The sequence below is a fragment of the Schistocerca piceifrons genome, chromosome 8 (genome assembly GCF_021461385.2).
Source record: "Schistocerca piceifrons isolate TAMUIC-IGC-003096 chromosome 8, iqSchPice1.1, whole genome shotgun sequence".
Classification (NCBI taxonomy): domain Eukaryota; kingdom Metazoa; phylum Arthropoda; class Insecta; order Orthoptera; family Acrididae; genus Schistocerca; species Schistocerca piceifrons.
The window spans coordinates 379,349,873-379,377,034 of NC_060145.1; the positions used below are offsets into that span (position 1 = coordinate 379,349,873).

At 38.1% G+C, this 27,162-nt stretch overlaps 1 non-coding gene across 1 annotated transcript; it reads right to left on the reverse strand.

The window, feature by feature from the left end:
• Positions 1-21,083: 21,083 nt before the first annotated feature.
• Positions 21,084-21,158, reverse strand: Trnas-uga. Its single transcript has one exon. It is a non-coding gene; the product is annotated as a tRNA-Ser (tRNA).
• Positions 21,159-27,162: the final 6,004 nt, after the last annotated feature.

Below are 27,162 nucleotides of genomic sequence, written 5' to 3' on the forward strand. Positions count from 1 at the left end.
AATATCAAAACAAACAAACGGGACAGTAAAAAAAAATACGCCGTATATCGCAGTTTTGCTGTGCTATTGTTACTTTCTTACTATCAATAGCGTCTTTTTAATACCTGAATTTCGAAAATAGTCATTTACAAAAATAAAGGATTCAAAGTAACAATACAGTACATATATGTAATGCCAAATTTTATGTATAAACAGGAAGTTGAGATAAAAATAGCTGTAGGAGGAAACATTCAATGATTGACTATATTATGAAGTTCCCCCTCTCATTATGTTATAGTAATAATAGTAGTAGTAGTAGTTTTATGCATCCTTGATCACTATTTAAAGGATTTTGGAAATACCATGGTATTAAAAAATAAGAACAAAAACCTAATCCATATATATAGGCATTTGCATAGGGCCACTCACATGTCCAACTTGACAAACCATGGCCTTACTATAGGACACACCGACCATTTGCCAGAAGTAATTTAGGAAAAACATAGAAACCTACATCAGGATGGCCAGCTGCGGATTGGAGCCTTCATCCTCTTGAATACAAACCAAATCTGTCAGAAACAGTACAATCTCATTCATTTTGTACCTATTGTGAATTGCTGTTTTGTTTATATATTGTTCAAAAGAAGCTATTTCATAAGGTAAAAAGCTAATGCTACAGTGCTCATTCATTTCTCATCACCAATCACTGCACACACCATCAGTTAATTTCAAGATCACTAGCATGCTGTGTGGTACCTATTTTGCATTCCAAAACTTCCCATTTACTTTCCAAAAAACAGAGGCAGCATCCCTCCATAATGAGCAAGATGCTAAGCTCGAAAAAAGAGGACATTATGTGTATATTATTAAATGCAGAGATTTGATGTAAGGTTTTGTAGTTCACATCAATATGAAGAACATTTAGGAATGTGGAATAAGTCAAAGCAACCATTAGCAAAATACAAGCAAATCACAAAACTTAACCTGTCCACTGCATTAACAGTAGACTATATATACTTCTTAGCATTATTTGTATTTATACTTACTAAATCAAGTAAATTAGAAATAAAGCTATTATATGGAAAAATAGCAGTTGCCTCCTCAATTATACTAAGTATCTAGTCTTTTGATCAATTAACATTTACTTGATTACATTGGTATTCTCAAAGAACAGTGTTGCCTATACCCGTAAACACTGAATCCTGTTTACGATACGTGCAGCTTTACAGTGAGTATCGCACTAATGCTGTGGCTAACAGAACTCTGCAATCCTTAAATCTAGGCATTCAGATAATCTGTAGGAGAAAAATGGCTAAAAAGTTATATTTTTAGTTTTCTTTTGACAATTGGTGTTTCCAAACTTTGCTTTGTTAGATGCCATCTTGCTTAATAATTTTGCACCTGATAACACAACTCCACTCTGAACCCTAGCCAAGTAGGAAAAGTCTGCATGAAAATTATTTTTGTGTCTTATATTGTGATTGTACATATTGTGGTTGTCCTGACACATATTTATTGCCAATAACTAATACCATTAAAGAGTAAAGCTATTGTGAAGTGAGTATAAGACATCCAGGATCCTTAAAAAAGCTTTTGCAAGATGTAATGTTATCTGCATTACACAATATGCTTACTGAATATGATCCACAGAATACACAAGAAACTAAACTAAACTGCTTGCTTATCCTGAAATAACAATTTATTTATGGTACCTTAGATGCACTGTCCCATAAGATAGCTACATAGGACAACAAGGAGTGAAAACATGCAAAATAAGCCAATGGCTTTGTCTTTAGGTCAACACAATGAGAGATGCTTCCTAGGCCAAATCATACCGGACTGAGCTTTCTAACTACTTTATCTAGGTACTGGTTTCCTTTCGATTTGTTATCCGAGGAATTTTACACAGAGTATTTCATTTAATGTATGGTCATTGTTATCTATGTCTGGTGCTAGCAAATAAATTTTGCTTGTCTGAAGTTTCTTAATATAGGTTTTTGTGCCATCAGCTACTAACTGTGAAGCACTTGTAGGGTTGCTCAGTTGTCATCTGAGCTGTGTCTGCTAACACTGAGGTTACATCCTCGATTAGTTTAATGTAACTTAAGTATGTGCATGTTCCGTGTGTCCTAATTATGATCTCTTGCTATGATGGGAATGAGTTAATTTTACAATCATAGTATACTTTCTCAGTGAAAAACGAGGCAACATGTTGGCCATTTATATGATTGTCTAAAGTTACTTTTTTTACAATAATTTCCCTTGCAAATATGTTTTCAGTTTGTCTCTGAGGTTAATTTTAATAGCTGTTAATGACTTTTGCTGATGGCCTTGACACAGTGGTAACTGATTCCTGTCAGCTCACCGAAGTTAAGCGCTGTGAGACTCGACTAGCACCTGGATGGGTGACCGTCCGGTCCTGCCGAGCCCTGTTGGCAAGTGGGCTGCACTCAGCCCTTGTGAGGTCAATTGAGGAACTATTTGATAGAGAAGTAGCACCTCTGGTCACGAAAACTGACAATGGCTGGGAGAGAAGTGATCTGGCCACATGCCCCTCCATATACACAGCCAGTGATGCCTATTAGCTGAGGATGACATGGTGGTTGGTTGCTACTGTTCAGCCTTCCAAGGACTGTTTGGGTAGAGATTTTTTAATGACTTTGCATCACTGAGTAGATAGACAAAGATTTTATGGCTTAATATCTCACTTCTTTCTGCGCAGCTTAAGGCTGAGTGAAGAATGGTGTAAGCCATTTTTCCTTCTAGCACTATATTTTTCACTGCTACTGTTGTTTTAAATCTGTGAGGCTGTTGTCAATATTCCAAACTATCTGTAAGAGGTTCTAGAGTGTTTACTACATATAATGCTTATTACATGTGTCTGTGCAACAAATACTCTTCCCTTAATGACCAGCTATCTCAGAATACAATGTTGTAAGATATCAGTGAAAGAAAATATGAAAAGTAAGTCAGCTTTTGACATTTCCATTTTCAAAATCTGATATTAGACCTAAAAAAAAAGCTTTTAGACTAAATACCTCATTCAGACAGACTGTTTTAAAAGAGTTCCAGGTAAATGAAGCGTCACCCACTAAACAAGCTTGGTGAGATTGATTAATGGTGCGCTTTCAGATGGTGAGCCAGTTCTATGCATAAAAAAAGATTCAGCAACTCAGCAGAGTGTGCAAAAGCACACCATTAAACTTGTGCAAAAGCACTGCATTAAACTTGCCCAAATAAGCTTACCAAGCTACATAAGATTGTCAGAGGATCAAAAACAAAGTTAATCAACTACTTATCTCTTCACACAATTTTGAAAGGAAATGGCTATATGACGTCTATCTCAGCACCATGTAAATAGTAAATACAGGAATCCTTATGTTAAACAAAGAGGACTATAAAATTAGCAGGTATTTCTGTAGGGATAATATGGAGAAAGGAGGAGTTGTATGACCCTCCCAGATTTCTTTCAAATTTGGTGCATTCAATGACCCAGATAATAGATGGAAAAATACCAATTTCCAGATGTATATTACAACTGTGAAGAAAGTTACGGGCCTGGAAAGTTTGGAATTTGCGCTAAACTTACATGTGTATGTCACAACATAAATGACTGTAATTCTGGTTCTATTTCAGTTACAGCAATGAAAATGGTACCATTGGAAAGCTAGAGAATAGACCTTTACATTGATATGCCACATGGCAGGTTTCTGAGAATTTTCATACTGAAGGTCATTGACCTTGACCTTTGACCTTGAATGTCTCAAAGCACCCCTTCTTCAATTTTTTTGAAAAAAAAAATATGTTTAATTTGTTCCAGTATGTTACTATAAATATGGTAAATATCAAGATGGCACACAAATGTATCATGTACAAAAAATTATTTTGTCAAGTTAAGTACACCATCAACATGCGCTAAGCAGCTATGTATCCAGTTTTTTCTATAACACCAGCCAACAGCAGTTACTTTTATTTAGACCAGTTCTTTAATATTTATAGCTGTGAACAGCCAATAAGAGACACTTTTATTTCAAACAATCAACATTAGCCTGAATTAGTGAACAGTCAATCTGAGATATTTTTATTTTAACCAGTCAGCATTAGCCTGTTTTCGTGAACAGCCAATCAGAGAGACTCTTATTTCAACTAGTCACCATTAGTCCACTGATCTCTATATATTATGCAAATTTTGTTTCATATGTTTTATGTCTGTGGTTTGTTTAGCAAAGTGCAGAGTAAATGTGTCGTAAAGTAATATTTAGTAAAAAATGTATTTCAAGTCAAAATTGTATTGTTGCCACCTGTTTAGGGAAGAAGGTCATGCAAGAGTGCAGAAGAATTTATGGAATGTTCAGGATCAGATGATAAACAAATATCCTAATGTACTGTTAGGTGGAAAAATTTGCAGTAAATGTTGAAAACAAATAACGCAAAACCCAAGAATCACTGCAGATGTTGCCTCAGTTGTGCCAGGGATTTCCTGAGAAGATTTAAGTGAAGATGAAGTAGCATCAGATCTGGCACTTGATGCTTTAAATAGTAGCCTTCATTATTTAGGTGAATCTCCTGTGAAGAAAAAGAGGCTTCAGAGTGAGAAAAAGTACCCAAAGCAAAAACTGAAAAAAATAGCCCTTGTATTGGAGCATACTTATGCAGCACAACCAGAAAAAGAAGAGAGTGAAAATGGAGAAACTGAAATTATCATCCAGCTGAAAGATAAGTTTCACAATTTAGACCATATGTATGACAAAACACAAATTCTAACTGTACTTCCAAAGAGTTGGAGTACAAGGAAAATTATGAAAGAATTTTCTGATTCAGATTACATGGTACAGAGAGCAAAACAGTTTGTAGCAGAATGTGGTATATTAGCAACACCAAATCCAAAGCCAGGTAAGACATTATGTGAGAAAACTTTTCAGTGTGTGTGTGATTTTTACTGTCATCACGACGTGAGCCATATGATGCCAGGAAGAAAAGACTTCGTATCTGTGAAAGACAATGGAATTACAGTATATAAACAAAAGCTGCTAGTGTTGCACAATATTAAGGAACTGTATGCATATTTCAAAAATAAATACCTAGATATAAATATTGGATCCTCCAAATTTTGTAAGTTGTGGCCAAAGCACTGTGTTCTTGCCAGTGCCAGTGGAACCCATGCTGTTTGTGTGTGTCTTGCACCAGAATTTCAAGTTAATGATTGAAGGTTGTAAATTTAAAGCACTAACAAAGAGTGAAGAATACACATTACCATCATACAAGCATGGTGTAGCATTTGTTACATGCAATCCTGCACTGTCGGCATGTTTCTTAGGTTCATGTCCCTATTGTCCAGGTGTGATAAGACTAACTGATTATCTGTATGGTCTGTTTGGTAAGAACTGCATTGACAAAATTGAATATAAGTGTTGGTTAACTACACTCAGCGTAGCTCTAGAGGCTATAACAAAGTCAACAGATGATTTCATTGAGGTGTTTGCATCGAGGTTACAACAGCTCCTTCTGCACTCATTTATCTCCAAGCATCAGTGACATTTCTGTAAAATCACTAAAGTAGGTCTCAAAGTAAATGAGTTTCTTGTTGTTTGTGACTTTGCAGAAAATTACTCCTTCACCATTCAGCATGAGGTACAAGGATTCCACTGGAATAACTCACAGACTACAATTCACTCATTTGTAGCTTACTACAGAGACTCAAGCACTAATGAAATATGACATGTATCATATGTGGAAATATCTGACTGCCTTCAGCATGATACAGTGTGTGTTTATTCTTTCCAGACAAATTTCATCAATTTCTTAAAATGTCAGTTTTCAAATCGAAAGCTCATTTATTACTTTTTGGATGGATGTGCTGCCCAATACAAAAACAGAAAGAACTTTATGAATCTGTCCTACCATCAAGAAGATTTTGATTTACAGCAGAATGCCATTTTTTTTGCTACAGCACATGGTGAAGGACCTTGTGATAGGGTAGCAGCGTCTGTCAAGAGATTAGCAAGACTTGCCAGCCTCAAGTGAGCTAATGAAAATTATATTTTGACATCACGACAGTTGTTTGAGTGGTGCAAGGAAAATATTTCTTCATGTGTCTTCCATAATACATCAGTTTCCCATCATGATGAAGATACAGCCACGCTGAAATGACGTTTCTAAAATACACGGACGATTCCAGGTATCCATAAGCTTCATTGTGTAATACTGTTAACAATGGTTTAGTAAAGACAAAGACATATTCTGCTTCTTTAGTGAGTAGAGAAGAGTCAGTGATTGCTATGGTGAATTAAATGCTCTTAACAAATATACATGTATTTGTTGCCTGTATGTATGACAGTGTTTTGTGGGTTGCATATGTCTTACAAACATGTGAAGAAACAGATGAAGTTAAGGTCAACTGCTTGCATCCACATGGACCATCTCCGTCATTTGTGTTTCCTGTCAAACCAGACACTTGCGTCATCATAAAATGTGACATTATCACAAGAGTGGATCCAGTGACATCATCTGGAAGGACATACAATCTCCCTGCAACAGATCTGGTGAACATTAACAATTTAGTTGGAGAATTGTGAGCAGAGATCTAATAAGTTTTCACTGCCTTTTCTTTACAACTGTAATGTAAATAATTTAATGTAATGTAAATAATTCATAATACCACTATAATAATATAAACCATATTTTTGCACAGTATTACTTATGGATTGTACTTCATCATAATTTGTGTTTCATATATGTGTGTTACCTTCTTCATTTCAGTAGTGTATTCATGCTGACAAAATAATTTTTTGTACATGATGCCTTTAGTGTGCCATCTTGATATTTACCATAATAGTAACATACTGGAGCAATTAAATATATTTTTTAAAAAAAATTGGAGATGGGGTGTTTTGAGACATTCAAGGTCAAGGGTCAAGGTCAATGACCTTTAGTATGAAAATTCTCACAAATTTGCCATGTAGCATATCAATGTAAAGGTATCTTAGCTTTCCAATGGTACCATTTTCATTACTGTAACTGAATTAGAACCAGAATTACAGTCACTTATGTTGTGACAGACGCATGTAAATTTTGCACTAATTCCAAACATTACAGACCTATAACTTTCTTCACAGTTGTAACACACACCTGCAAATTGGTATTTTTCCATCTCTTATCTGGGTCATTGAATGCACCAATTTGAAAGAAATCTGAGATGGTCAGGCTGAAAATGTTACTTTACTGCATTGAATTGACATGGAATGACCCAAATTTAATATAAAGTTCAAATCTATTGAAACCAGTAGTTTCCACTTATGCCAACAGTTGGAAGCCTGTGCTTGCGAACTGCTGCTACCAATTAAGTAATTCATAATTTTTACAATATATAGATTGTCACTGGGAAATTTTCAGCATTCTTAGAAAGATTGTAGTAATTATTATGACACATAGCAGACAAAATAAAGCAAATGACAGTCTGTGGAAATTTTAATAGTAACTTTCTGACACATACTGATGAAAGAGACACTGTGAAATTGTCATTTGATACTTTTAACCTTATTTCGATTGGCAATTCTCACCAGAATTACACAGAAAAGCAGTACACTAATAGAAACATGATGAACACTTAATCAGTAAGAGTCTCCTTGCCCATCCCACACAATTAGGGATATATTGTATGATTGAAGGTCGAGGCAGTCGGAAGAGGCTGCACATTGTAAACACGCCTCGCGCCGCCCTTAGGCCGAGTTGCTGTGCTCTATGCAGCATGAACAGCCTACGCTATGTAGGTACATCCTCATCCACCCTCTTTTAAGCAAAATTTGAATCACAATCACTCTTTTCCAGAGTATTCGAATGATGGTAAAAAAAGCTGTGTCTCATTTAAAAAACATGTACTTGCCTCATTATCTCGGTCAATATAAACGTTGTGATTATTGTGCATGTACCAACATACGTGCCCCATAGTCCACTATGATTCACCGAAAACCACATGCCGATACGTGCAATCGCCCTCGGAATAAAGGGGGTGTTACGTCTAACGCAACTCACCCTGTATATCATTACCTCATCATAAGGTGTGAAAAGCATTAATTAGCACTGTGTTGGCCAGCATTATCACAGCACAGTATGTTTAAGTTTGTCTCCTGTGCATAATGTTAGCTGTAGTTCCTGTTTGAATTCACACTCAGATTTTAGGATGAGCCATCTGGTATACAGGCTGTTAACAAAAAGATGTTAACTACTTTGAGAGGGGGTAGTATTCATCAAAACAAGAAAAATAAGTCTGATAGACATGGGTCCAGAAATGCATACTTTCTGCAATAAACACAAGTTTACAGGAGGTGTTCAACATGGCATTCATTCATGACAATGCATCCCTCTGCCCTCCAGCATAAGGAATGCTGCACCCTTTGAAGTATATATATATATATATATATATATATATATGATGAACACTTAATCAGTAAGAGTCTCTTTAAATATGTCTGTTTGTGTCTGTATATGTGTGGATGGATATGTGTGTGTGTGTGTGCGCGAGTGTATACCCGTCCTTTTTTCAGGTAAGTCTTTCCGCCCCCGGGATTGGAATGACTCCTTACCCTCTCCCTTAAAACCCACATCCTTTCGCCTTTCCCTCTCCTTCCCTCTTTCCTGATGAGGCAACAGTTTGTTGCGAAAGCTTGAACTTTGTGTGTATGTTTGTGTGTCTATCGACCTGCCAGCGCTTTCGTTCGGTAAGTCACCTCATCTTTGTTTTTATATATATTTTTTCCCACGTGGAATGTTTCCCTCTATTATATATATATATGTATAATGGTATGTGTGTGTGTGTGTGTGTGTGTGTGTGTGTGTGTGTGTGTGTGTGTGTGTGTATATATATATATATATATATATATATATATATATATATATATATGGTTATAATAGAGGGAAACATTCCACGTAGGAAAAATATATCTAAAAACAAAGATGATGTGACTTACCAAATGAAAGTGCTGGCAGGTCGACAGACAAACAAACAAACACAAACATACACACAAAATTCAAGCTTTCGCAACTAACTGTTGCCTCATCAGGAAAGAGGGAAGGAGAGGGAAAGACGAAAGGATGTGGGTTTTAAGGGAGAGGGTAATGAGTCATTCCAATCCCGGGAGCAGAAAGACTTACCTTAGGGGGAAAAAAGGACGGGTATACACTCGCACACACACACATATCCATCCACACATATACAGACTCAAGCAGACATATTTAAAGACAAAGAGTTTGGGCAGAGATGTCAATCGAGGCAGAAGTGCAGAGGCAAAGATGATGTTGAATGACAGGTGAGGTATGAGTGGCGGCAACTTGAAATTAGCGGAGATTGAAGCCTGGTGGATAAAGGGAAGAGAGGATATATTGAAGAGCAAGTTCCCATCTCCGGAGCTTGGATAGGTTGGTGTTAGCGGGAAGTTTCCAGATAACCTGAACGGTGTAACACTGCGCCAAGATGTGCTGGCCGTGCACCAAGGCATGTTTAGCCACAGGGTGATCCTCATTACCAACAAACACTGTCTGCCTGTGTCCATTCATGCGAATGGACAGTTTGTTGCTGGTCATTCCCACATAGAATGCATCACAGTGTAGGCAGGTCAGTTGGTAGATCACGTGGGTGCTTTCACACGTGGCTCTGCCTTTGATCGTGTACACCTTACGGGTTACAGGACTGGAGTAGGTGGTGGTGGGAGGGTGCATGGGACAGGTTTTACACCGGGGGCGGTTACAAGGGTAGGAGCCAGAGGGTAGGGAAGGTGGTTTGGGGATTTCATAAGGATGAACTAAGAGGTTACGAAGGTTAGGTGGACGGCGGAAAGACACTCTTGGTGGAGTGGGGAGGATTTCATGAAGGATGGATCTCATTTCAGGGCAGGATTTGAGGAAGTCTTATCCCTGCTGGAGAGCCACATTCAGAATCTGATCCAGTCCCGGAAAGTATCCTGTCACAAGTGGGGCACTTTTGTGGTTCTTCTGTGGGAGGTTCTGGGTTTGAGAGGATGAGGAAGTGGCTCTGGTTATTTGCTTCTGTACCAGGTCGGGAAGGTAGTTACGGGATGCAAAAGCTGTTGTCAGGTTGTTGGTGTAATGCTTCAGGGATTCCGGACTGGAGCAGATTCGTTTGCCACGAAGACCTAGGCTGTAGGGAAGGGACCGTTTGATGTGGAATGGGTGGCAGCACAACACCACATACTAAGTTTGCCAAGGTAATCCCATTCCTGATGTCCAGGCGGAGCTTCAAGGAATCCTCAGAACCTTAGGCCCCCTACAAAACCTTTCACCTGACTCCATCAACCTCCTGACCCCACTGACACCCCGCACCCCTACCTTCTACCTTCTTCCTAAAATTCACAAACCCAATCATCCCGGCCGCCCCATTGTAGCTGGTTACCAAGCCCCCACGGAACGTATCTCTGCCTACGTAGATCAACACCTTCAACCCATTACATGCAGTCTCCCATCCTTCATCAAAGATACCTACCACTTTCTCGAACGCCTGGAATCCTTACCCAATCCGTTACCCCCAGAAACCATCCTTGTAACCATTGATGCGACTTCCTTATACACAAATATCCCGCACGTCCAGAGCCTCGCTGCGATGAAGCACTTCCTTTCACGCTGATCACCTGCCACCCTGCCTAAAACCTCTTTCCTCATTACCTTAGCCAGCTTCATCCTGACCCACAACTTCTTCACTTTTGAAGACCAGACATACCAACAATTAAAGGGAACAGCCATGGGTACCAGGATGGCCCCTTCGTACGCCAACCTATTCATGGGTCGCTTAGAGGAAGCCTTCTTGGTTACCCAGGCCTGCCAACCCAAAGTTTGGTACAGATTTATTGATGACATCTTCATGATCTGCACTCACAGTGAAGAAGAACTCCAGAATTTCCTCTCCAACCTCAACTCCTTTGGTTCCATCAGATTCACCTGGTCCTACTCCAAATCCCATGCCACTTTCCTTGATGTTGACCTCCACCTGTCCAATGGCCAGCTTCACACATCCGTCCACATCAAACCCACCAACAAACAACAGTACTTCCATTACGACAGCTGCCACCCATTCCACATCAAACGGTCCCTTCCCTACAGCCTAGGTCTTCGTGGCAAACGAATCTGCTCCAGTCCAGAATCCCTGAAGCATTACACCAACAACCTGACAACAGCTTTTGCATCCCGTAACTACCCTCCCAACCTGGTACAGAAGCAAATAACCAGAGCCACTTCCTCATCCTCTCAAACCCAGAACCTCCCACAGAAGAACCACAAAAGTGCCCCACTTGTGACAGGATACTTTCCGGGACTGGATCAGATTCTGAATGTGGCTCTCCAGCAGGGATATGACTTCCTCAAATCCTGCCCTGAAATGAGATCCATCCTTCATGAAATCCTCCCCACTCCACCAAGAGTGTCTTTCCGCCGTCCACCTAACCTTCGTAACCTCTTAGTTCATCCCTATGAAATCCCCAAACCACCTTCCCTACCCTCTGGCTCCTACCCTTGTAACCGCCCCCGGTGTAAAACCTGTCCCATGCACCCTCCCACCACCACCTACTCCAGTCCTGTAACACATAAGGTGTACACGATCAAAGGCAGAGCCACGTGTGAAAGCACCCACGTGATCTACCAACTGACCTGCCTACACTGTGATGCATTCTATGTGGGAATGACCAGCAACAAACTGTCCATTCGCATGAATGGACACAGGCAGACAGTGTTTGTTGGTAATGAGGATCACCCTGTTGCTAAACGTACCTTGGTGCACGGCCAGCACATCTTGGCGCAGTGTTACACCGTTCGGGTTATCTGGAAACTTCCCGCTAACACCAACCTATCCAAGCTCCGGAGATGGGAACTTGCTCTTCAATATATCCTCTCTTCCCGTTATCCACCAGGCCTCAATCTCCGCTAATTTCAAGTTGCCGCCACTCATACCTCACCTGTCATTCAACATCATCTTTGCCTCTGCACTTCTGCCTCGATTGACATCTCTGCCCAAACTCTTTGTCTTTAAATATGTCTGCTTGTGTCTGTATATGTGTGGATGGATATGTGTGTGTGTGCGAGTGTATACCCGTCCTTTTTTCCCCCTAAGGTAAGTCTTTCCGCACCCGGGATTGGAATGACTCCTTACCCTCTCCCTTAAAACCCACATCCTTTCGTCTTTCCCTCTCCTTCCCTCTTTCCTGATGAGGCAACAGTTAGTTGCGAAAGCTTGAATTTTGTGTGTATGTTTGTGTTCGTTTGTTTGTCTGTCGACCTGCCTGCCAGCACTTTCATTTGGTAAGTCACATCATCTTTGTTTTTTTTATATATATATATATATATATATATATATATATATATATATATATATATATATATATATATATATATATACACACACACACACACACACACACACACACACTGTCATTTCTTGGTAACAGTATTAGGTTATTCCCAAGAGTAAGCAGCTTTCACTCAATTAATACTCAGCAGAAATCAAACCTTCATTTGCATAGGACTTCCTTAAATCTTGTACAGAAAGGTGTGCAGTATACTGCTGCATCCATTTTCATTAAGCTACCGCTCAAATTCAAAAATCTTAGCAGTAATCCACACGCTTTCAAATCAAAGCTGAAGAGTTTCCTCATGGGTCACTCCTAGTCTGTCAAGGAGTTCTTGAAAAATTAATCTGCTTCTTATTGTATTGTTGATTGCATTTACTTAAACTTATGGATTGACTTTTTTTGGGTTCATAAAGATTTTATTTTTATCTGTTAATACTTTTATGTTGTAATTTCATATACTGACATGTTCCATGACCTTGGAGATTTAGAACTTGACTTCTAAATAAATAATGAACCCAGCAAATTGAAATCACCTTCCCATTTAGATGTAGCCCTGAGGGGAAACCAGGTAAAACCCAAGTGAGGCTTTCAGTTCTGAGGGACATAATAGTATTAGACATCAGTTATGTTGTAGTGTTACACTGAAATAATTACAGCTGAAATAGTTACAAATTTTTATTAGTTGTTTGTTTGGCTGTTGAAAATATCAGTAAGTAAAAATGTCATTAAATTACATGCATTATTGTCAGTTCATATAGTCTTGAGGAAGGTCATGGACCAACAAGAAGTCTTCAGCCGAATGCATTGATATCGAGGCGGTAGTGGCATGAGGATGATAAGATGGAAGGCTGGATCAGGGTGTGATCTGGTTCAGTCAAAAATGATGGTGCACAATGGCCACATGCCCACTCAAAGAGGGGTGGACTCCAGCCAGCACCAAACAGCAATGTTGTCAGTGTACATGAAACATTTGAACAATGCACTCAGAGATAGTAGGAGTGGGGTCATTGTTTACAGGAGCTGGAAGAAATGGATTAGCTCATGTCCACTAGGATTTAGTATTGAGTGCTCTGAGGTAGAGCACAACACAGTTTACTATATAAATTAATCAGCTAACAACACATACTAGTATTGATCTAACAATTTACAAGCATTGCCACAGATATGATCAAGTTGCAACGTTTTCCCCTGTCACAACAGTGAATAGAAGTTTGAGTGTTAAGGAATAGATTTGTTCACATGATACTCAAGTAGCATTCACATTGTGATCTCATTACACTTTGTGGTTCCATATATCATCTACATGGTTAATGAGATAGTATATACATGACTCACTAAGTTCTCACACTAATTCTTGTTTCTTCATTGTTCAACATACATATTACACCGAACAATGGAAAATCAGTTTGATATATCAACAGTGCTATGAAGAGGACAGACTGCTATTCGCTGTAAATATGACACATTGAGTAGCTTTTTCATAATATTAAATATTACACCTGTAGGCATTACAGATGTGTTCATGGTTACACAACACCAAGTTACACACATTGTTCAAAAGTTTAAAACATACTACTGCTCATAATGTCTTTAGTTTTCAATCAGGTAAGAGATATCAACTTATGTAAGCTCTAAATAAACACATATGACACATTTACTTTGGACTTAGCTCATAAGCTATCTGTTTCACACTTGCTTGTCAGAGGCTGATGCAAGCACATCCGTAGTAAATCCACAACCAAGAAATTATCAGATGTGCCAACTTATACCCCTCACACAACGAATGCCACAGTCAGTAAATCGCCATTACAATTAATTCTAAACATGCATCAATCAATGGGTAAGGCAACTCAAAAAAAACTTATTCTTTAAAGATAATCAATGAGGAACTAAAATTAACCACTACATAGAAAACATCATGTTTTATTTTACCAAAATTGCTTACAACTAATGTGCTGAAATAACTTGATTAGACAAGTACTCATAATTATACTTCTTTGAATAATTCACCCAGTTCTGTTTCTTTTGCATTATTAGCTCAACTGATTAACAAAACATTGCACATCTCCATGATTTACATATATTACAGTAAGTAGTCATCAGATACATTTAGACTAGAGGAAAATGAAATACAAGCACATACTAAAGAGTTCATTACTTAATGCTACACATAATCTCTAAATACAAAACAATTTTATTCAGTTTGTGAGTAAATTCTCAAGAGTAATATATCTTCAAGTTCTTATGTGAATGCAGTTCTTCAATTTTATGACTAGTCAGGTAAACCATAAGATAACCACCAGGATTCAGAACATTAATTGTCTCAAACAGTCCAGAATAAAGGAATTGCCATTTCTTGTTTGTCTTTTTGTCTTCTAAGCAGTGAAGATTTCCAATGATTCTGAAGAGGCACCTCTATTACAATGTTGAATTGTTGTACTCTCTTGATGTCTTTGTTGTGTTAGGTTTTCTCTGGCGTGCCTTGGATGTCAGAGTAACCTGAGCCTCTCTAATTTTATGCTCCCATGGCTTGGAATCTGTCAGAGTTCATGGCAGTCTATCAACCCATTCATTCTTCTTAGACTTCTTCAGCATAAGTTCTGATGGAGTAGTGTTGGTGGATCTAAATGCCAAGTTACTAAGTATTTCCTCAAAAGGTCAAAGGTAGTTGAACCAAGTAGTTTGTGGATGATGACAGTAGATTCTAAAAAACTGGTACAATTCCCAATTCAAGAGTCCACTGCCATGTAACATTCTTTCTTAATAAACTCAACATTGGCTCAGCATTCACGACTTGTTTGGGAATAAAATGATGATAGAAGTTTAGTGAAGTCTTTAAGTTGTTTTTGGGTCCTCAGTGCTGGTGTATTTTGAATTGCATTGATCTTTTTACTGTCATTTAGTATGATAGGTGACAATATTACATGTCCGAAAAAGTTTGTCTCTGTCAAACCAAGTTTCGACTTCTTGAGGTTGGCTGTCACACAAGATACACAGGACTTGTCCAACACTTTATGTAACACAGTGATGTCTTCCTCCCAGTTTGCAATGCAACTAGAAGATCATCAACAGAAAATATAATCAGTTCACTTATTTCTGGACACAATATGGCACCCAAAACTGAGAGTAATAGTCTCAAACGCACATCATTCAGTCCAAATGGAAGGACAGTGAAATGGTAGCTTCTGCCTATATATATGAATGCTGTGCATTTACAAGAGTCAGCATTTAATGGAACTTGCAAGTAGGAGCAGCTCATGTCTGCACTGGTTAAATATTTGTCATCAAGAAAATTTTGAATCAGTTCTTTAATGTCTCACAGTCTGGTATGCACTAAAATAATTAACTTGTTAATCTCACAGGTGTCTAATGCAAGTAAAAAACTGCCTCCAGCTTTGGCAACCAACTGGCTGCAATACAGACTCTTTGAAGAATCAGGGATCCTCCAATGAAGTACACTCCTGGAAATTGAAATAAGAACACCATGAATTCATTGTCCCAGGAAGGGGAAACTGTATTGACACATTCCTGGGGTCAGATACATCACATGATCACACTGACAGAACCACAGGCACATAGACACAGGCAACAGAGCATGCACAATGTCGGCACTAGTACAGTGTATATCCACCTTTCGCAGCAATGCAGGCTGCTATTCTTCCATGGAGACGATCGTAGAGATGCTGGATGTAGTCCTGTGGAACGGCTTGCCATGCCATTTCCACCTGGCGCCTCAGTTGGACCAGCGTTCGTGCTGGACGTGCAGACCGCGTGAGACGACGCTTCATCCAGTCCCAAACATGCTCAATGGGGGACAGACCCGGAGATCTTGCTGGCCAGGGTAGTTGACTTACACCTTCTAGAGCACGTTGGGTGGCACGGGATACATGCGGACATGCATTGTCCTGTTGGAACAGCAAGTTCCCTTGCCGGTCTAGGAATGGTAGAACGATGGGTTCGATGACGGTTTGGATGTACCGTGCACTATTCAGTGTCCCCTCGACGATCACCAGTGGTGTACGGCCAGTGTAGGAGATCGCTCCCCACACCATGATGCCGGGTGTTGGCCCTGTGTGCCTCGGTCGTATGCAGTCCTGATTGTGGCGCTCACCTGCACGGCGCCAAACACGCATACGACCATCATTGGCACCAAGGCAGAAGCGACTCTCATCGCTGAAGACGACACGTCTCCATTCGTCCCTCCATTCATGCCTGTCGCGACACTACTGGAGGCGGGCTGCACGATGTTGGGGCGTGAGTGGAAGACAGCCTAACGGTGTGCGGGACCGTAGCCCAGCTTCATGGAGACGGTTGCGAATGGTCCTCGCCGATACCCCAGGAGCAACAGTGTCCCTAATTTGCTGGGAAGTGGCGGTGCGGTCCCCTACGGCACTGCGTAGGATCCTACGGTCTTGGCGTGCATCCGTGCGTCGCTGCGGTCCGGTCCCAGGTCGACGGGCACGTGCAACTTCCGCCGACCACTGGCAACAACATCGATGTACTGTGGAGACCTCACGCCCCACGTGTTGAGCAATTCGGCGGTATGTCCACCCGGCCTCCCGCATTCCCACTATACGCCCTCGCTCAAAGTCCGTCAACTGCACATACGGTTCACGTCCACGCTGTTGCGGCATGCTACCAGTGTTAAAGACTGCGATGGAGCTCCGTATGCCACGGCAAACTGGCTGACACTGACGGCGGCAGTGCACAAATGCTGCACAGCTAGCGCCATTCGACGGCCAACACCGCGGTTCCTGGTGTGTCCGCTGTGCCGTGCGTGTGATCATTGTTTGTACAGCCCTCTCGCAGTGCCCGGAGCAAGTATGGTGGGTCCGACACACCGGTGTCAATGTGTTCTTTTTTCCATTTCCAGGAGTGTATTTTGATTTCCTGGTCAGTGCAGATCTAAGGGCTCAAGAAATTGAGGCTTTAGTTGTAGGTATGTTGAGGTTTCGTATTCAGATACAAATGTAACCATTAATAATGCCAGGATTCTCCTAAAAGACCTGGACATAAAAGTTCTGAAAATTTCATCTGCTCTGAAGATGATAGGGCAGTATATTCAACAATTTTGTCTAGAACTTGTTTCTGTACTTTTATGACAGGCCATTTTTTCACTTTAATAGCAGTTACTTGACTCATCCATTGTATTGTCAATATCTGGAAGTACTTGCCATGGATGCATTCCTTCACTAATAGGTTAACTGTGGTTGTGATTCGGTTGTTTATGAATTTTAGCTTTCTCAAAGAAAAGTCTATCACTGAGGCTTTTCCTTGCTGCCATTCAAGCCCAAGCATCAGTCCACAACTAGATTAGCTACAGCCAGTTATGTACCCAGGATCATTCTAAGTTGCATCTGCAATTTCACAAACTGTGAATGTCCCCAACTGCTCCTATTATGCTGCAGTTTGCTGCCAGAAAGATTGGTATATCAGACTTTATAAGAATTCTTCTGGATAGTGCCACTGAGACTGCATTAATACAAGCACCTCCACCAAGTATGGTATTCACTACCAGAAGGCCTTCAACTTCAACATGGACTGCAGATTGTGGTATCCCTTTTGAACTAAACTTGCACGGGTGTGGATCACACAAGTTTCTCTCAAATGTTTCTCACCATCATTGTGCAGCAGCAGAAGTTATTGTTTACTACAGGCCCTAACTCAATTCTTAACCAACATTTTGGGGCTAGATGTGGTCGCAATTAGTTTAAAGTCACCTGAAGTTCAGTAGGACAATCGTCTTCTACCACCTCTGTAATAATCAGTGGTTTATTGTTGTTGCAGATTGATTCTGCTGTCACTGGTTATGTCCAGTATTCATATGATAGTTGGCATTGTATCTCCTCATCTCCTCATCTTCCTCTTACTTTGGAAGTTCTGTCAATGTCTTGTTTTCGTAATGTATTTCTTGAAGTAAATGCATAGTGTGCTCTGCTGCACATTAAATAGCTTGGGACCAAACACTTATTTATGGGAATGCTCCTGCATCACATTCAATCAGTATTTAGAAATAAAACCTTTTTCAAATTCATCATAAGTGTTGCATGACTCTGCTGCATCCATCATCCAGGGGACACCATTGCTGTGTAAATCCATTGATGTTTCCAATCTCTTGTGCTTTTGTCCACATGTGTGGTGAAGCACACTTAAATGCACAAATGAATGCAAAGGGCTGAATTATCTTCTTGTCAAGCTGAACATCTTAGAATTGCCAATGCTTAATGAACTTTTCTTCCATTGCATGAGTGACATAATTGCTCCCTGCACTATATGCAGTTGTGGTGAAATACTTGGATGTCTATCACTCTGTGGATATTGTAGAAAAACTGGCATGAAATGCTGTGTGTTTCCTCTTTCTGCATTACTCAGAATGGATTGGTTATTGTGCAACACTTCCCTGACTCCAGATAATTCATGGCTGAACACATTTACTCATTGATTAACCTCAGCTCACTAGTACTTGAAGACATCAGCTTACTGAGTTTTCATCTCTTGCAAATCTTAGGTAATCTCTTTATTCAAATCGTCATTCCAGGATGTAATTGTTTCATGGACAGTGTTAATTTCCTCCTGCACCTTAATGGTTACTTGACTGTCTTTATTACTAAGCCATGTGGAAACCAACATCAGATTTATCTTTCTGAACCTTATATTGATCTGTAATATTCGAGAGACAACCCTGACACTTGAGTGGATAATTTCTCAATAGTAATAGACAAGACATCTTGACCTCATTTGAATCAGATAACTCATCAGTTAATCCATTAAAAGCTTCAGGCAAGTTCTTATGCGTATCCCTGAATTCGGGAATCTTGTTAACTATGGCAAATGGGGTCCTCAAATTTCCTGTATGGTATTACTTAAAGCAGAACAATAATTGGTGATCTCTTTGTGAAATTCACTTTGAATTTCTCTACTTTCTCCCCACAAAACTGTCTTAACTCGCAGAATTTCAGTATGAAGTGCTGTTTGTACTCCCAAAATTTCAGTATGTAAAGATATCTAAATTCCTTGGATTTGTAGTGATAATTCTTGCTTTAAGATCTCTGACATGTACCACTTAAACTTTCTTGTTGCTGTTCTAACATTACTTGGATTTTATTGAGAAGTTCTATGAATGGGTCTAAATGTTGTCTACTCAAGCTTGCTCATCTCTTTCCGCTGCCTGCTGGATGTTAATTTCGTCCTGATGAACCATTGTAAACTGATGAGTTCTGACCATAACACAACAAAGTACACAAAATGACTAGAAATTGCATTTTAACTTACTAAGAATAATCCCTACTCTCCAAAATAATGTTCTTGTGCCAAGAAAATCACATAAATGTAGCACTGAATTTCATTCAAAAGAAACAATTCAACAGTGCCAACAATGAACACACCCTGAGCACATCATTTATCTAACTAATTCCAACTATTAAATTGGAAATGCCAGTCTACAACTGAATATAACCATTTCAAGCCCTTGGTAATTGTCAAGCACGGAAGGAGATGTGTGTATACACTTACCTGCAGATTTACTGCTGTACAGCCCTTGGGATTAGAAGTCCAGTTCTCATGTGGATGCTGACTTGAATTCCATTTCCCAACAACAGATCATGCAAGAATAAAACACACAATTGTTAATGATTACACTAAACAGAAAAATAAAAGAATATTATACAATAAAACTGAAATAGCAAATATCTCATGATACTTCTGTAAACAATTTGCCAAACTGAATTATGTGTGCCTGTCTTCAACCAATAATTAATGGGCTGAATAAATTTAAGAGTTAGTGTGAAATAGAAGTTCATTAGTTGGTTCATAAGTCTATGTAAAAGATCAATTTGAAAATCATTATTCTGTGAACAATATGTTATTATTCTTTGGTCAAAGTGGCTATACTGACTGTTATACTTGCCCAATAGTGAAAATCATGATTCTGTGAACAATATGTTATTATTCTTTGGTCAAAGTGGCTATACTGACTGTTATACTTGCCCAATAGTGAAGCTGTAAGACCTCTCTGCAGAGGCATGAAATTCTGTAAACCATGCTGCAGGCTCATCCGCAATCACAAAACATACTGGTGAGAAGCTTAAAAGTTGATGACTTATTAAGAAAATAAGTAATCAAAGTAATTTAATTTAAGCCCCACCAGCAGTCTTGTGATTCAATTCCAATTGGTACAATGTGTTATGTTGGAGTATTTAGTAAATGCTCAGTTACACATCTCTCCAAAACATCGCAAGACAGAGAGAACCAATTCAGACATGGCTATCCTTCATTTCTACATGTAACAATACTGTATTCAAATGAGTCAACAGCACACATATTACAGCTACGTTAAGGAATAATACAATCTTTGGTCAGAAAAGTGGTGCACAGCCATTATACTCAATTACCATGACTAATAGCTTGGCATAACCACAATAAAGTATGAAATTGCACAGAAAAGGGGATACTAAAATTGATTTTTGTTTAGCCATTTCTTAAATAACTAAGCTAAACTAAATCTTAGTACTAAGTTAAAATGCTCTCTGCCTTCAAATCAAGCCTCAACTGTAAGCTAATAACTTGTAAACCTGTCTTGTCATGTCACTCTTTATTGTGAAGAAAGATATACATAGGTACATTCACTTGTTATGAACTGACAAATTCAAAAAAATGATCCTTGTATCATTTGATATTGAATAAAGTTCCAGAATGAGATTTTTACTCTGCAGCGGAGTGTGCGCTGATATGAAACTTCCTGGCAGATTAAAACTGTGTGCCCGACCGAGACTCGAACTCGGGACCTTTGCCTTTCACGGGCAAGTGCTCTACCAACTGAGCTACCGAAACATGACTCATGCCCGGTACTCACAGTTTTACTTCTGCCAGTACCTCATCTCCTACCTTCCAAACTTTACAGAAGCTCTCCTGCAAACCTTGCAGAACTAGCACTCCTGAAAGAAAGGATATTGTGGAGACATGGCTTAGCCACAGCCTGGGGGATGTTTCCAGAATGAGATTTTCACTCTGCAGCGGAGTGTGTGCTGATATGAAACTTCCTGGCAGATTAAAACTGTGTGCCCGACCGAGACTCGAACTCGGTCGGGCACACAGTTTTAATCTGCCAGGAAGTTTTTTTTGAATAAAGTTATTATTATTATTATTATTATTATTATTATTATTATCATCACTGACTTTTTGTGCCATTGCACTTGAAAATGATTAGTGGTTCGGCAGCTAAAATCACAGTAGGAAAATAAGTAAATTAAACACACGTACAGTCAAATGATGGTAATGACTTTATTCAAAAATACATGAGGTAGTTTGAAGGCAGCCTTTCAGGAAGTTGACTGGAATTATGTGGATAATATGACAGAAGCCAACTCCAAATTTACTTTATTTGTCATAAATTGTTTTCAATCTTTAACAGCTGCTTTCCCAAGAAAAGAATTCATCTGTATACTATTTTATCCACTTTTTTCTGTTTATGTTTAGGGTTACTTTGGTGAATGTTGACAGGGGTGCCATAACTCAGTAAGCTTTTTGAGGAAATTATCAAACACTGTTTTGCCAGCATCTTTCCCAGGCTGTGTGTTACATACAAAGTCTCAGCTAATATTAGCTAATTTGTCAATAAATAAATTAACATATTCATCTGTCTACCCACTCATCAATGCAACATTTAAAATTGCTGCTGACTGATGTGTCTGATTTAGACAATAATTCAGAGTAGAAAATTAAAATTATATGTTCATGATCTGCTAGAGCTTAACTAGCAAGCCTGACATCACACATATCTCTAGAAAAAATAACAATAATATAATATGAGTAGCCTAGAAATTTTGGTAAAAGCAGAAAAATGGGATGTTGTTTGTGTAGATGACAGCATAGAAAATGTCTGAGAATCGTTTTGTGATATACCAAAATGCTGTATTAATGTAGCTTGTCCTAAAGTATGCAGAACTATTAGTTGTATATCAAACATGAAATGGATCAGTACAGAAATGAAAAAAGTAAGAGATGAACTAACAGTGCTTTATGAAAATTACAAAAAGATAAATAACAGATCATTCATGAGACTTACAGGTGCAAGAAACAAGTAAGAGCTAACACAATAAAAGATGAAAAGGTTACATACAAAAAACTAGAAATACAATCTTCTAATGTCTCTAAAACAGTCTGAAATTATGTAAATAAGGACCAAAAAGAGTCACATGTCTTTGAAGACAGAAATATTATATTCAGAAAGGAGGAGAAAGAAGTTACAGATCCATGACAAGCATGTAATAGTTTCAATCAGCACTATATAGCTATAGTTATGCAACTTCTAAAATAGAACATAGCAGTACCAAAGTGCATGGTAAGCATCAATACGGTGACTGAGAGTTTACAACTACTACCTACAAATGAATTTTATGTTTCAAACATAAACAAAACACTAAGAAATAAAAATACAGAGGGATTTGATGGCATAACAACAAAAATGGCAGCACAAGCCCATTCACATGAATAATTTTTGTGCACATCAACTTAAAATACTTGAATGCTTAGATAAACTGTAAGATAACACAAATAGACGCATTACAGAGGCATTTGCCACAAAAGATATAGTGAGGGAGGTTTAGTATATGGACTAGATGACTTTATTGAACAATTTTAAAAATATGTTGATAAATTTGATATGGTATGAGAAAGGAATGAGAATAGGATAGGTTTGATTGATTGATTTCTTTATTAATCCATGTAACAATTTACATTGTGTGGATTTCGTCAGCAAAATCATATACAATACAATATACCTACAATTATACACATAAAATTAGTATTTACACACATTTTTGAGGTATCTTAAATTAGTTTTATATCCTTGTGTAATTTGTAATTTTCTTATAGTACTGTACAATTTTTGATTACATATCAAAATTATTTCCTCATGTATTACAATGCAGGCTACTTTAATTACACTACATGTTTTAATTCAGATAGTCCGTTACTGCGTAATAACTTTTATTTAGTAAAAAAAATTTTAGTTTTGTTTTGAACTGTCCGATTGTGTCAATATCTTTTATTTTTTGGGGTAATTTATTATATAATTTAACAGCATTGTAGAACAAGCTCTGCTGAGTTTTAACTTTATTTTTCCTCTCTAGATGCAGATTGAATTGGTTTCTAGTTTCATAGCTGTGTACTAATGAATTTTTCATATAGCAGTCAATATTTTTTTTTACATACATAACACTTTGAAAAATGTATTCACAGGGGACAGTTAGGATTTCCAGCTTTTGGAAATGTTCAAGGCAGTGAGCCCTACTGCCACTCTTGGTTATTATACGAATTGCTCTTTTTTGTAATTTGAAAACTATTTTAATATTTTTACTGTTGACTCCCCAAAATATTATTCCATAGGTAATAATGAGTGGATATAAGAAAAATATACAGATCTGACACATGTAGTATCACAAACTGCAGTCAGAATTCTCAGAGCATAGCATGCTGTAGCGATTCTGTTACTAAGTATTTTAATATGTTCTTCCCACTTTAACTGACTGTCAACATGCATACCAAGAAATTTTGTGTAGTCTACACATTCTATAGTTTCATTGTTTAACTTAAAGTTGTTAAAGTGTGGTTTTTTGCAGACATAGAAGTTAACAGCATTTGTTTTTTTAAGATTTAGTGTTAGTTTATTGTTGGATGCCCACTCACGTACACTGTTTAGTGTTTGTTCGGCTTTTTCTTTTAGTGCATCTGGTGATTTGTCACTGATTAGAACATTTGAGTCATCTGCAAACAATATTGTTTGTCCATGCTTGATGCTCTGTGGGAAGTCGTTTATGTAAATGAGGAATAGTACTGGGCCAAGGACACTACCCTGTGGGACACCTATATTTACATAATTTGGGTCTGAAGTATACTTTACAATATAGTTTGAGCAAGTTGAAATATGTGAGATTTCAGTTATCTGTCTTCTATTTTTTAGATATGACTGGAACCACTTTTTCACAAGTCCCCTAATTCCAAGTTCATCTAACTTATTTAACAATATGTTGTGGTCTACTGTATCAAACGCTTTAGTTAGATCAAGAAATATACCTGTTGTAGGTAAATGGAACAAGAATTTATCACAATTGGGGGTGGTCCAATGATCATCAAGGAGACAGAGACAGAAGAATGGATAACAAGAACAATTATCATGGCAACAGTAACAGGATGGACAACCACTGGAAAGACAGACATGGATATGATGACAGGAGAAACAATAATTGGGATGATAGATGAAGGGACAATGAAAGGGCTCATGAGCAAAGATATAGGCAATGAGAAGCTGATTACCAAAGGTTTGCTAACAGGAATTTTGAAAACAGAAAAATGTGGCAGAAAACTAAATTGCACATTATGGGGAGCCTGCTGATTTGGGATGAGAGAAAATAGATACCAAAATTAGGCTAATAATTTTAAGATAGGAAGGGGTAATTTTCAAAGGGGATTGCACGTTAGAGATTACAGTAGTTCACATCACATAAATATGAAAGAGTATAGCAGGGAATTTTGAGAACATATATTAAAGGAAATGAAGGAGGCAGAAAACAGTAAGCAGAGGGTGAAAGTCGATCTTGATGGTGACATCTTCACAAACTTATTTGATGAATCTTGTAGCTGTAACAGAGTTAAAGATACTAGTGATGATAACTGGGATGAGTTTGGTCTCATGAGATAAATGAGTGATGAAGATATAGAGGAGAGTGGTGAACCTATTTGTGCTGAGGTTGCATGTGCTGAGACTGAGAATCATTTACTTGAGGAGTAGGTAGTAGGTCTGATGATGATACTTGTGCTATGAATACTAATGTTATTGATGATGGTTTAGGTAATGATGCAGTTGATGATGTTTCTGATATTGAATGTGATGATGTCATGCTTTTCAAAGAATTAAATATGGCGATCTATGTTGAGATTAAAGTAAAAGTTTGATGAATAATGATGATAAAAGTACAAATGTAAGTCTTAGTGATGATTTAGTGAAGAATAGGGAAGTACATGATTTGCTTGAATCAGTTAATACCAGTGAAATACTGTCCACTTGTTCTGATGTCAGCAAGAAAGTGAACTGATTAGCAATGAAATTTTGAAGATTATTTGTGACTATTTTGATAATGTTGGTAGTGGTAATGCAATGCATGAGGTTTTGAAAGGAATTTGTCAGGACATACTTCCAAAATGGGAGATGAGGTGACATTTGAGCCTAATGAAGAGCCAGGAGACTGCAATGTAATTTTGGAGAGATTGCAGAGTTAGGAAAGTGGAGAAGAGCAGAGTATGGGTTGGAGAGAGATAGAAGGGGATTTGTTGTATGAAGATGAAAACATTGGTAATTTTGATATACAGAGGAGTCCATATGTTTGTGTTCAACTGGTAATTGAAGGTCTAATTGCCTGATTGATGCTGACAGTCTTCTTCACGGAACATGAAAAAAGCTTAGAGATAAAATAAAAGATGGGGAGAACTTTGCTGAGTTCCCTGTAACTGGAGTCAAAATTAAAGGTGCCATTGTAAAAAGTAGTAAAGTGATTATCAGACATGTTCTATTGTTTTTCAAGATAAATGTTGTTTTTTTGTGCAGGAATTTTTAGTGATTAAGGATTTAAATGAAAGTTTAATACTGGGAATGAACTGGACTGTCAAGGCTAAAGTTGGTTTTAATTGGATGAGATAAAATTGTCATTTATTGATCCTAAAACGTGGATTTCTGGGAAGACAGACATAGTGATGATACATAACAGTAACAGCAATCAGAAAACTAGGCAAACGAACCTTATGACAGAGGATGATACATAACAGTAACAGCAATCAGAAAAGTAGGCAAAGGAACCTAATGACAGAGGATACTATGAGAAAGATTAACTTGTATCAAAAAAGACAGGGGAAGCTGAAGCTTTCAGTATAGAGGATAAAGAGAAAAGAGAAATTTTTTATGGAAATATAATGATATCTTTGATGAGAGACAAGGTAAAGTAAAGAATAATCAATGTAAACTAAAGTTGAAACCTCATGACCAATATTTCATAAAGCTTTGGGGTGTACTGGTACCCACCAGTAATAGAAAAGCAATTGAAAGGGAGTTACAGAAAATTCAAAAGTGGAGGTTAGTTGAAAGAAGTTGTAGCCAATATAATAACCTGTTGGTGGTAGTTTCTAAATGAGATGGTGAGATAAGATTCGTTCTGGATTCTAGATATTTGAATAAGAGCTTGGAGAGAGAGAGAGACTGATTGCCCAGAAAACATAGGTGAGTTACTATATAAATTTGAGAATGTAGAATACATGACTCACCTTGACTTAGCTTCTGCTTTTCATCAAATTGAGTTCATATATGACTCTAAAAAGAAAACTACATTTTCATATAATGGTAAGAGTTTTCAGTATTGTATGGTTCCGTTTGGTTTGAATGTTTCTGTAGTTGAATTTATTAGGGGGCTGGATTTTGTTCTCAGGAAGGAACTTTTAGCCAGATTTATTTATGTTGATGAGATTATATTGTCCACTAAGACCTGGAAAGATCATATGAATATTTTAAGGAAAACTGGAGAGAAACTGAGACAAGAAGCTTTGACTTTGAAATTAGAGAAACGCAAATTTGCTGTGAAATGCCTTATCTTTCATGGCCACAGAATGATAGAGGAGGGAATTTCGAATGATAATGAGAAAATCAAATCCATAGCAAAATTTCCTAAGCCAAAGTCTATGAGTGGGCTAAAACTTTTCTTCGGTCTTGTCGGTTTCTATAGAAAGTATGTCAGTACTCAAGCTTTAAATATTCCTTACTTAAACAACCCATTGAAACAGAATACTATAG